Source organism: Pelobates fuscus, chromosome 5 (assembly GCF_036172605.1).
Source record: "Pelobates fuscus isolate aPelFus1 chromosome 5, aPelFus1.pri, whole genome shotgun sequence".
NCBI classification, from domain to species: Eukaryota; Metazoa; Chordata; class Amphibia; order Anura; family Pelobatidae; genus Pelobates; species Pelobates fuscus.
In genome coordinates this window covers 325,673,138-325,685,447 of record NC_086321.1, presented here as the reverse complement: position 1 = coordinate 325,685,447, position 12,310 = coordinate 325,673,138, and positions in this window count along the sequence as shown.

Sequence of the window (12,310 nt, the reverse complement as noted above, 5' to 3'; positions counted from 1 at the left end):
TTTAGTAATAACATTTTGGTAACATACCTTTTGAGACTGCAAATTTCAGAGTGTGTTTTTAAGCAGCTATAAGACAAACACCAGTTACCTAGTTACATAAATAGCAATATATATGCCCCAAAAAAGGCTCAAGTTGGATTGAAGAAATTAAGTAAATTTACTTTACACATTGCTAGGGCTGCATAAATAATGAACAGTAAGACTTCCAGGCATGACCTAGGCTAAAGTCGATTTTACTTTTTGTGTCTTATTTAAGGGTTTATGTGTATGGCGATGAATTATTATCAGGGCTAATGTGAGAATTCAAGGTCAATTCAAGGTGAATTTCGAATTTCAGGTCAAAGTCTGCTATTTCCACTCAGATACTCCGTCCTTAAAGGGATACTGTAGTGCCAGGAATACAAAGCTGTATTCCTTGCACTATCGCTTCCCCTTCCCCCCCCGACGTCCCTTGACGAGCGGTGCTAATGAGCATGTGCACCAAATGCTGCAAGCGCATTAGACCTCGCCATAGGAAAGCATTTCATCAATGCTTTCCTATGGGGAAAAAAATCTGATGCTGGATGTTCTCATGCAGAGTGTCAGATACTGGACCAAAGGTGCGTTTCAATCCAGGAAGCCCTCTAGTGGCTATCTGGTAGACAGCCACCAGAGGCTGACTTAGTGCTCTAATGTAAACATTGCATTTTATCTGGAACTGCAATGTTTAATATAGCAGCACTAAGGGCAATAGGGACACTGCACCCATACTACTTCAATGAGCGGAAGTGGTCTGGGTGCCTATAAATTTAAAATTCACTCTGAGTTCACTTTGAATTCTCACTTTAATAGTTAACCTTGTATGTGTTGTTTTACAGCTGTGCACAAATCCATAGAGCAGGCTTCCCCAAACTCCAGCCCTCCAGATGTTGCTTAACTACAACTTCCATGATTCTATGAATGAAATAGATGGGCTGAGAATCATGGGAGTTGTAGTTAAGCAACATCTGGAGGGCTGGAATTTGGGGAAGCCAAAAAAATACTGCCGGATTTAGAAAACGCTCATACATGGTGGGTCAGAATTCAGAGTAGGGTTTCAGGAGCCAATAACTGTTTTATTAATATTTTACATACAATGAATGCTTAAACTATGGAGATTTGCTAGGTCTATAAGATTATATCTTTTAAATGAGCTCCATTAGCAGCCTTGTAAAGTCGGGCTCTTTAGATTGCATTGTTCATAGCATTAGTTAATTTATTTAGTTTGAGGCTCTAGCGCTCAAATTTCTGCTCAAATATTCTGCTAGACACACTACTACTACTTTGCTGTGAGAACATTCTTACCCTGTCTTTTTTCTTTTTGGATCTAATTGAGGTTAAGCCCCAAGGCACTCCTGGAGTGTCTCTCTGGTGTATTGAATCTGTGATTTGAATACACACTTGGTTACAAGCGCTTTGTGCACATGTATACTAGTGTGATTCAGTCACAGAATCATATTTTTCTCATCCTATATCAGTTATAATATATACCTGCAACCAAAAAATGGAACTAATACCAAATAACTTTTTTACCTGTCAAATACAACTCTGGGTTTTGGCCCACCCTGTATGTGAAAACACAATGAAACATGTGCAAGATAATCATTTCTCTCAAAACATATCTCTTTTCCATGATATCACAGCCCTCTCTGCATTATTAGCACCAACCTTTTCTGCAGTACTTGATAATAAAAAAAAAATGGAAGGGGAGGGGTTTAACAACAAATGAGACAAGCTTATCCAAATTTTGACAGAAACAGGAGGTTAAAGAGGCACACTAAGTACTAAAACAACTTTTGATGCAGAGAATCAAGCAGTGATACTGCAGGGGTATGATCTATACACCAAAACCACTTCATTAAGCTAACGTTGTTTTGGTGCTTAGAGTGTGCATTTAATGAGGCCCCTGCTCTCAAGAGCTTACAATCTGGTGGAGGTGGGCTTTAAAACATAAAAGGAAATGCAATGTGGGTCATAAGAATAAAACTGAGAGGGTGGGAAAGAAGCAGAATTGGAAGGTGAGAGTTAAAGGGACATCGTAGACACTATAAGCAATTAATGTGTTGGAATTGATTATATAATTTTAACACTGGATATGGATAATGGTTCCAAACTACTCATAACTCCGCTCCTTTGCAGGTGTGGCTAAGGCAGAGATAACACACTTCCTTGTAGTCATACAGATTCATACCTGCAATAGCAGTTTAATAGGCTGAATGTGGTAAGCTGACACTCTCAGCCAATCACAGCTGCCCATTGCTGCTCAGGCTAGGCTAATACTTCCTTAGTAACCGAGCAACGCAGAGGGGATGGATTGCTGGGAACTCTGGTTAGCAGTACAACATTATAAAAACGATAATTGCTGAATTAATGGACGGTGCTAGTAGACTCCAGACTTTATAACCACTTTCATGAGATCAAGCTGTTAAAGGACCACTCCACACCCATAAAACACCTTAGCTTGCTTTTATAAAGGAATGATGGAATCCCACCCCCCAATCAAACAGCCAGGGAGTTTGACTTCCTCTCTTTGTTAGCTCCCCAAGTTAATGGAAGTGGCAGGCATGCACTACTTGATTTAGAGGCTTCTCAATGAGAATGTTAGTCTCTTCCGGGAAAAAAGGGAGAATTTGCAAAGTCTGCCGTTAATAAGATCTTGCAAGCCCTTTTAAGATATGCCCCCAATGAATACATGCATGAAAATTGCATGCATGTATTGGGGGTATATCTACTAAACAGTTATTCTGGTTTAAAAAAAAAACAAACAGTCTGGCGTGGTCCTTTATTGTGCCTGTGTCCACGTCAATGGACTGTGGAGCCACTAATTATGTTGAAAGATTGTTGCCTGGCATTGTCTGCCTCTACCATAACGTATACAATAGTTTTGACACAATTGCTATATTGACTGCAAAGAAATATATTTACATGAAAACAGAAAATTTATTAAAACAAGTAAAATACCACGGACCAAAATACTTACTGTACATAAAATTGAGTGAGCCACTCCAAAGTTGATCCAATAACAGCATATTACAATTTACTGTGTGCTGTGCGTATTTTTTGTTTATGTATTATACATGTTATTCCACTGTTTCTTTGTCAGTGTACAGTAGTACTTTTGTTTATAGCTTTCCACATTCATTAAGAACAAGCGCCATCATGTGGCACAAAAGAATACTGCGTGCAGGAAAACAGGACTGTGAGGATTAAATGGTTGAGATAGCATTTTCTAAACAATGGTAGATAATACTTAACTCAGTTGTTAGTTACAAGGCAGATACACTGGAGACAATTAGTTAGCTGCTGTTAATCACTTGTATAAACACAGCTGATGATGGAAGTGTAGGTGTAGTTTGTCTCTCGTTGCAAGCAAAATGGTGTTTACATTTTTCTGATATAGAACCTTTATCTATATATAACATGCACTTAAACTGTTTTAAAAGTGGCATTAATATTTATAAATCCATTGCGTTGGTCAAAATATGAAGCATATTCAAAAATGCAGGGTGCGAAAAAAGCAATAGATAAAGAAAAAACAGATTAAAGTAAACTAAAGTGGAAATCAGGGCCGCCATCGGGGGGTGCCCAGGCCCCACATTCCCCATCTGTAGCGGCAGGACTGCCATCAGTGCAGCTGCACCACGGCCCATTATGTGGCCCATGCACGTAGGGCCACCTGATTAGCATTTATTTTCAGGGGCACATTCAGCGCAGCAGCCACTTAATAGCACGACCGAGCCCCTTTTAATGATTTCAGCCAAAGTAGTGCTGGGAGGAAGTGACTTACTCCGTGCGGGAGGGAGGTGACAGAGCGGAGGCCATGAGGAAGGGAAAGCCAGACCGACTCCCATCAGCCCTAGCCAGCCTCCTGCACCCAAAAGGTAAGAAACAGGAGGGTGGCTGAAAAATTAGCTGTATGTGTGTGTCTGTATGTATCTGTGTGTCTGTATCTATGTCAGTATGTGTGTGTGTCTGTATGTATGTTAGAATGCGTGTGTGTGTCTGTGTTTCAGTATGTGTGTGTCAGTATGTATGTCTATATGTGTATGTATGCCTGTTTCAGTATGTGTGTGTCAGTATGTTTGTATGTATGTGTGTGTGTGTGTGTCTGTATGTATGTCAGTATGTGTGTATGTCTGTGTGTCATTATGTATGTCTGTTTCATTATGTGTGTGTCAGTATGTATGTCTGTATGTGTTGCAATATGTATGTTTGTTTGTCAGCATGTGTGTAAGTCTGTGTTTCAGTATGTGTGTCAGTAAGTATGTCTGTATGTGTGTGTATGTCTGCTTCAGTATGTGTGTCTGTCAGTGTGTCTGTGTGTCAGTCAGTATCTGTGTATCTGTGCGTCAGGAATGTCTGTGTATGTGTGTGTGTCTCTGTGTATCAGTGTTTGTGTATCTTTGTGTGGGGGTATATGTGAGTCCTTTTGTGCCATGTGTGTATTTGTGTGTCAGTGTGTCTATCTGTGTGTGTGTATTCTGTGTCAATGTGCATGAATGTGTGTATTTGTGTGTGTGTCAGTGTGAGTTTATGTGTGTGTGTATCTGTGTAACTAAGTGTCCTTGTGTGTGTGTCCACATGTGTCCGTGTGTGTAACTGTGTGTCTGTGTATCTGTGTGTATGTGTATCAGTGTGTGTGGAAGTGTATACACTACACACAAATGCACACCTGCATTCAAACACCATACAAAAACATGCTTAGATTCAAATTGTGTGTGTGTGTGTCTGTATATATATATACATTCAAACACAAATTTTGTGTGTGTGTGTATGTATGTGTATATATATATATATATATATATATATATATATATATACATACACACACACACAATTTGTGTTTGAATGTAACATATATATATATATATATATATACACACACTGGATCCACTACACACGTACTACATCCACTACAATAACACACACCGTGTCCAGTTTACATACACCGTGTTTACTTTACACACACTGCATCCACAAAACACACACCCTGTATCCTTTCTACACAGACTGCATCATTATGGGCGGACTTGGAGGTGAGTTCTGAGGGCGAACTTGGAGGCGGCCTCCGAACCCAGACTTTGAGCTGTGTTAGAGGCCCCAAAATTGCTGATGGCGCCCCTGCTGCAAGTTCACCAAATATTCACCAAAAATGTAATGGAAAAGTGTTCCTTCGGCTTTGATAACTCTCCCCCATTGAGTCAGTTAGCTGCTGTTAACAACTTGCATTAAAACTGAAATTATAGGAGTTGTGTGTTTTTAATATAGAACATATATTGTTTAAATTTATTTTAATGTATGTCTAAAACCTGTTTGAAGAACCGTCAGTGTACTTCTATAAACGTACGACCAAGGGTGCATTACACGCTGGACCCATGAAGGCAGAGCTTGGATTCTTCCATTGTTTATTCCTCTCTGTCACAGGAGGATTTTTTTTTTTTTGTGAAAGGCTTAATTTGTTTCTTTTGTTCATTTTCCTTGGATGTTACCCCTGACAGGATTGAGAGGGAGCATAAATTAACCGGGTACTCGTGGGCCATTGGCGTTTCTCCCTCCCAACTTTCAGGTTATGTAAAGGTCAGAAAAGAGAGTCTCTTCTTTTTTTCTGCCTAAACACTGACTGAACTTTATTCAGCTTCACATGAGACACCAGTCTGGTTGCTCTGCCAAAGTAGATAGCATTACAAGATGTTGATCACCCATCCACTTCTGTTAGCCATGACCTCCCACGGCTGCAGCAGGAGGCTCAGGGCCAGATTTGGAAGTATGCAAAATACAGCAGCCCTGACAGTACAAATGTGCATTAAAGGTACATTAATAGCTAGAATGCAAGGTAGGCTAGCACATAGTACTTGGCTCTCTCATAGTGTCTCGTTGTAGTTGGTCATTGTGTCAGGAAACAAGTAGATAGTCAGCAGATGGTAAATATTAGGGAAGGGTTTTTCGAAAACAACATTTTTATTACAATGTATTATTTTAAAATTGAGTTGGAACAGCCTCAGTATCTTGGCCTACAGGTGGATAAGAAGCATATCCAGTGCTGAGAACACTATACATGTATCAAGGTTTAATTCGAGGGCTCGGGGGAGACACTCCCTCGCCACCCACCTCCAACATCTGTAGATGCCCTCCTCGGGGGGGGGGGGCGGAGGAGGCCAGCTGGCCAGGTCCTGGGCCCCCAGGAAAGACACTGGCAAGGCATCTGCCAAGGCGATTGGGGGCAGGTTTTTTTGTTGCCCTCTGAAAGTGCTGCCCAAGGCAAATGCCTTGTCAACCTCGCGCTAAGTACAGCATTGGCCATATGGCAGTGAAGTTTGAGGTAGGCACTCAAGACTGCAGTTTTATAGCACGTAAATAGATTATTTCTGCATCAAAACAACTCTAAAGTAATTATGCAGTTTTGGTGTATAGATTATGCCCCTGCAGTCTCACTGCTAAATTATCTGCTTTGTTAATGCAGCCCTGGCCACACCTCCCCTCACTGTTGTTTTGGTGCTTAGAGTGTTCCTTTACGGTGTAAGCCAAGGCATTGCATCTAGGCTAGTAATTTGACTGTGACAATGACGGTGACTGCTTCCTTGACAATAAGAGTGGCAAAAAAGAGGCATTGAAGGCCTTGCACAACCAGTTTTGTATGAAAGTGATCTAAAAAGTGATAGTTTTCTTCAAAGTAAATTCCATCAGTTACAACAGAAATTTCCATCAGTTTTAACACCACCATATTAATAATGGTAGACAAATCTAATGGCATATATATTCAAAAATCCATTGCGTTGGTGAAAATATAAAAAATGACAGGGTGTGAAAAAGCAACGCATCAAAAAAAAATACAACAGATTAAATAAATAGCACCAAGATTTCACCAAATATTCACTGAAAATTTGATGGAAAACTTTGATAATTCTCACCGAATGAGTCAGTTAGCTGCTTTGAAACAATTGTTTTAAAGGGACACTATAGGCATCAACACAACTTTAGCTTAAAGGGACATTGTAGGCACCTAGACCACTTCAGCTCATTAAAGTGGTCTGGGTGCAATGTCGCATGTCCTTAACCCTACAGTGTTAATTATTGCAGTTTCTGAGAAACTGCAATAATTTTCTGCTTGGGTTAACTCCTCCTCTAGTGACTTTTGTTCGCCTTAATGACACTGGACGTCCTCACGCTATGTGTGAGGACTTCCAACGTCACTGAAACCCCAAAGGGGTTCTAATGCGAGCGCTGCCATTGGAGCACATGTGCATTAGGTCTTCCCGGCTTGCGTCGGCGGAGGAGGAGCATGGGCAGAGCCTGACCCAGCACCAAAAGACATCGTCACTGAATTCAGGTTTGTGTCTGAAGGGGTTTTAACCCTTTCAGCACAGAGGGAGGGGAGTACAAGGGAGGGAGGCACTGCAGGAACTTATAGTGCCAGAAAAATGGCTTTGTTTTCCTGGCATTATAGAAAGCAGTTTGGGTGTATAGATCATGCTCAATTCTATTTCATTAAGGAGTTAAATCACTTTTGTTTCTTGCCACATCTCCCCTGGCTGTGACTCACACAGCCTGCATGACAATATGGTTTCATTTTCAATCCGATGTTAACTTGCTTTAGAAAATGTAATCTTCTGCTCTGTGAATTGAACTTTAATCACACACAGGAGGCTCCTGCAGTGTCTAGGAGACTATTAACAGAGCAGGAAGTTTAAAGGGACACAATAGTCACCAAAACAACTTTAGTTTAATGAAGCAGTTTTGGTGTATAGATCATGCCCCTACCATCTCACTGCTCCATTTTCTGGAATTTAAAAGTTAAATTCCTTCATTTATGCAGCCCTAGGCACACACCCCAGCATGTGACTCACACAGCCTTCCTAAACACTTCCTGTAAAGAGCCATTTTATGTGTACACTTCCTTTATTGCAAATTCTGTTTAATTTAGAATGTCTTATCTCCTACTCTGTTAATAGCTTGCAAGATCCTGCAGGAGCCTCCTGTATGCAATTAAAGTTCAATTTACAGAGCAGGAGATAAAACTTTTAAAGTATGTGACATCTTTTTAAAAATAAAACTATATTATTTTCATGCAGGATGTGTCAGTCACAGCCAGAGGAGGTGTTGCTAGGGCTGCATAAAGAGAAACAAAAGTGATGTAACACATGAATGGAGTAAATTGAGTGGAGGGTGAGGGCCCTAAGATGATACGAGGGGACCTATTGCCCCCACCTGGGCCCCACACCCATGAGCAGCAGGTAGGGGCCCTAAGATGATACAGGGGGACCTATTGCTCCCTCCGGCCCCCACACATGAGCGGCAGGTGGGGGACCTAAGATGTTACGGGGGGGATCTATTGCCCCTCCGTCCCCCACCCATGTGCGGCGGATGGGGGCCCAAAATTACAATGGGGGGAATCTATTGTTCCCCCCCGACCCCCACCCATGAGTGGCGGGTGGGGAACCTTTGATACGGTGGGACATTTTGTCCCCCCGGCCCCTTCCCATGTGCGGCGGGTAGGGGCCCAAAATTACAATGGGGGAACCTATTGTTTCCCCCCGGCCCCCACTCATGGGCGACGGGTGGGAGCTACATGAAAACCCCCCGCCCCCCACAAGGTGACTAGGGGCCCCCAGTCCCCTAGTCACCCCCCTTTAAATAAATTAATACCTACTCCCCTCACCCTAAAAATAGTGAGAGGGGAAGTAATAAATCCATAATTTCCATTGAACTTCTAAAATAAAAAAATAACCCGCGCGCAAAAAAAAAGACTCAACAAAATTAATCCATCTTCGCCAGCAGGACAGACTGAGCTCCGCAGGGTGGGGAAAGGCTTCTGAAGCATTTCCACGCCCTGCAATTTGACTCAGATCGCTATGATTGGTTGGTGTAAGTCAACCAATAAGAGAGATCTGATAGGTAAATAGTGAGCCTTACCTGATTGGGTACCTGTAAGGCTCACCTATCAGAGCACCCTTATTGATTGGCTTGGAATCCAACCAATTAGAGTGCTCTGAGTAATTTTGCACAGCATGAGAAAGTTCTTTGGAATTTTCCCATGCTGTGTAAAATGACTCAGAACACTCTGATTGGTTGGATTCTAAGTAAATAGTAAGCTTTACAGGTACCCAATCAGGTAAGGCTCACTATTTACCTATCAGAGCACTCTTATTGGTTGGCTTAAACCAACCAACCAGAGCGCTCTGAGGCAATTTGCAGGGAGTGGGAAGGATATTTTTAGGGTAGGGGGGTAGGTAGTAATTTACTTAAAGGGAGGTTTCTAGGGGGCGGGGGGTTTTCACGTAGCCCCCACCCATGAGTGGGGATCTGGGGGGGAACAATAGGTTCTTCCCCCATCGTAATGTTGGGCCCCCACCTGCCGCTCATGGGTGGGACCCGGGGGAGACAATAGGTACTCCTTATCATCTTAGGGCCCCCACCCGCCGCTCCTTGGTGGGGGCCGGGGGGGAAGGAACAATAGGTTCTCCCCCCTCGTTTCATCTTAGGCCCCTACCCGCCGACATGGGTGGGGGCCCGGGGGGAACAATAGGTTCTCCCCCATTGTAATTTTGGACCCCCACCCGCCGCACATGGGTGGGGGCCGGTAAGACAATAGGTCCCCCTGTATCATCTTAGGGCCTCCACCCGCTGCTGATGTCCACTATGTCCTTCCCCCCATTGTCACTATTTAGATTGTTCAAAGGGTGCCTATTGTCCCGTCCCCCCTCAACCCCCACCTGCCGCTTATAGGGAGGGGGAATGGAACAATAGGCACCATTTTGAACAATCTAAATATGGAGGACTTTACAGCAGTGAGCCGATATCTGCTTCAGTTCACTGCTCGTGAACGCGCAAACGGAGCACAAGCGCAATAGAGCCTTTGCAGTTTCTCATAGGAAATCATTAAATACAATACTCCCTATGAGTGTAATTTGATTGGCGCATAGCGGCAAATGCCAAGCATGTGCGTATGGTTCGCAATGCTTCTCTATGAGAAGCTAGTGATTGGACCCGAGCGATAAGTAACTGATGACGCGAAAGGGGGAGGGGTCTAATGCTGCAAGGTCAACTAAACAACCGTAAGAAAACAAGGTAAATACTTATTTTAAATATAAATATTACTAATAATTAAATAATTGGAATGGTGTTTGGTGATATACAGTATGTTAATATATATAAAATACATCTGAAATATAACAAACTGGAAGATAGTACAGTGTTCCTTAAAGCTAAAGTTGTTTTGGAGCACACTTTTTTTTAAGTATACAAACTTTTTTTTAGAAATCCAATTCCAAAATAACATAATCCCCCAGGGTTTGTAAAAAAAAAAAAAAAAAGCACATATATACATACAGACATGCTAAATTATTTAAATAATTAACTAACACTTAGAACTGTTCAATCCAATTAGATTGGATCAAATCTAATTTAATTGGATTTAACTGTGTTGTGTTCTACTGTATAAGTTTTGCCCTGGGGGAAACGGGGTATGTACAGTGAGTACCATTTAACCCTCTAACCAGATACCTACTGGTATATTTTACGCATCCCACGATTTTCACGGGCTCGCACTTATTTATGTTTCTTTGCATTGCCATTCCATTCACACTAGCCCTGCTGGTAAAGAATAAGAAAATGGTTTTTTTTTACTGAGTTATTCTGGTTTTGATGTACTAAGGTCTTAAGTTATTATTAACCACTTGTGTTAAACCAGCAGATATAAGACGTGTGGCTAGTCTATCGTCCAGTCAGTTGGTTTTTCATTTTTTTCTGATTTAGTACATATATTCTGTTCATTTCTTTTAAGCCCTCTGCAACATTAGGGCATGCTATGCTATCTATAATAGGAGGGCTTTAATACCGTCAGGGCAGCATAACACGCACTAATGCTGTGGCCTTCCCTCCAGTCTGTCTTCCTTCCTATTCTGCCTATCGTGATCGGGTGACCTACCCAAGCAGTCACCCTGCAGCCAATCGCTGCTATCCGAGACATGATCTCTGTGATGGTCTGTCACTGTTACAATATCTCAGCCAAGGATTTCTAACATTGTCTTGGACATTGTTCTCTGCCCCTCTCTTTGCTCACTTTGATTTGTTGCCCTTACTGCTAAAACATGTGTTAAAATAAAAATATTTAGTTTTAAACCCATTCCAGTATTAACCCTGTGATGAGTCTGATTAGGGTACTTAGTACATTAGTTTTTAATTTTTAAACCCCTTCCTTGCTGCCTAATCACTGTACTATATCAGTGATCAGTGTGATCAGAGTGCTCTCTGACCAAGCTGACAGTTTTTTTTTCTCGTTATTTCTATAAAAAAAAAAAAAATTAAAATAAAAACCTTTTAGTGCTGTTGCAGATATTTGTTCTGTGATTAATAATTTTATTTTAATTTTGGGTTTAATTCAGGGTTTTCTGTGGGTGGAAGTGGGAAGTGGGGTACAGTGCTGTACAGTGGTGATAGTAATGCATAATTAAGCATCAGGCATAATGCAAATCTGAGGTTCGGCTACGGTCGCATAGTGAATAACTAGGTCTCATTTTGAATTAAAAAAGGGAACGAGGAACCTAAATGCACAATGCATCAGGGTTGTAACTTGAGGGGTCATGTCACTAAAAGTCATGATACTTGCACTGGCATTAATGAAGAAAGAATAATGTAAATTAGTGAAAAATATACATGCACAATACAAGTGCTGGCATTTTTTGATTTTATTCATATTAAATTATGTTTAATATATAAATATTTAATGTAAAATTAAAACCTATTTGAACAAAATGATACATAATAAGTGTGCACTTAATACGAGGGAGGTAAATGATGGCTGAACAAACATATATAGCTCAAATTCTAGATTTTATTTTGATTCAGAACTTGTATAATTGCCACCGTCAAACTCTAAAACCTTTTTGGAAAATCAGTAGGATGTCTTTTCAAAAGTAGGGCCAATGGTGTATTACATGCTGGACCCAGGGACGCAATCAGGGGGTGACAACCATGACGGTTGTCACGGGCCCCGGCGGCCCTGGGGGGCCCAGTATCCTGGGCCCCACTTTCTTTCTCTGCACACATACATAGCGAATATCGCTATCTATGTGTGCAGCCGCGGGCCCCCGGTTCCCTGTTACCGCAGAGGGGGTCCAGGCAGCACACAGCCTCTTATCTCTTCTAATAACTCTCGCGAGACCCGCGGAGCGTTGCCATGGCAACCGGGTCTCACAAGAGTTATTAGAAGAGAGAAGAGAAGAGGAGAAGCTGTGTGCTGCCTGGGCCCCCTCTGCGGTAACAGGGAGCCGGGGCCCCCCCCTACATGCCACCG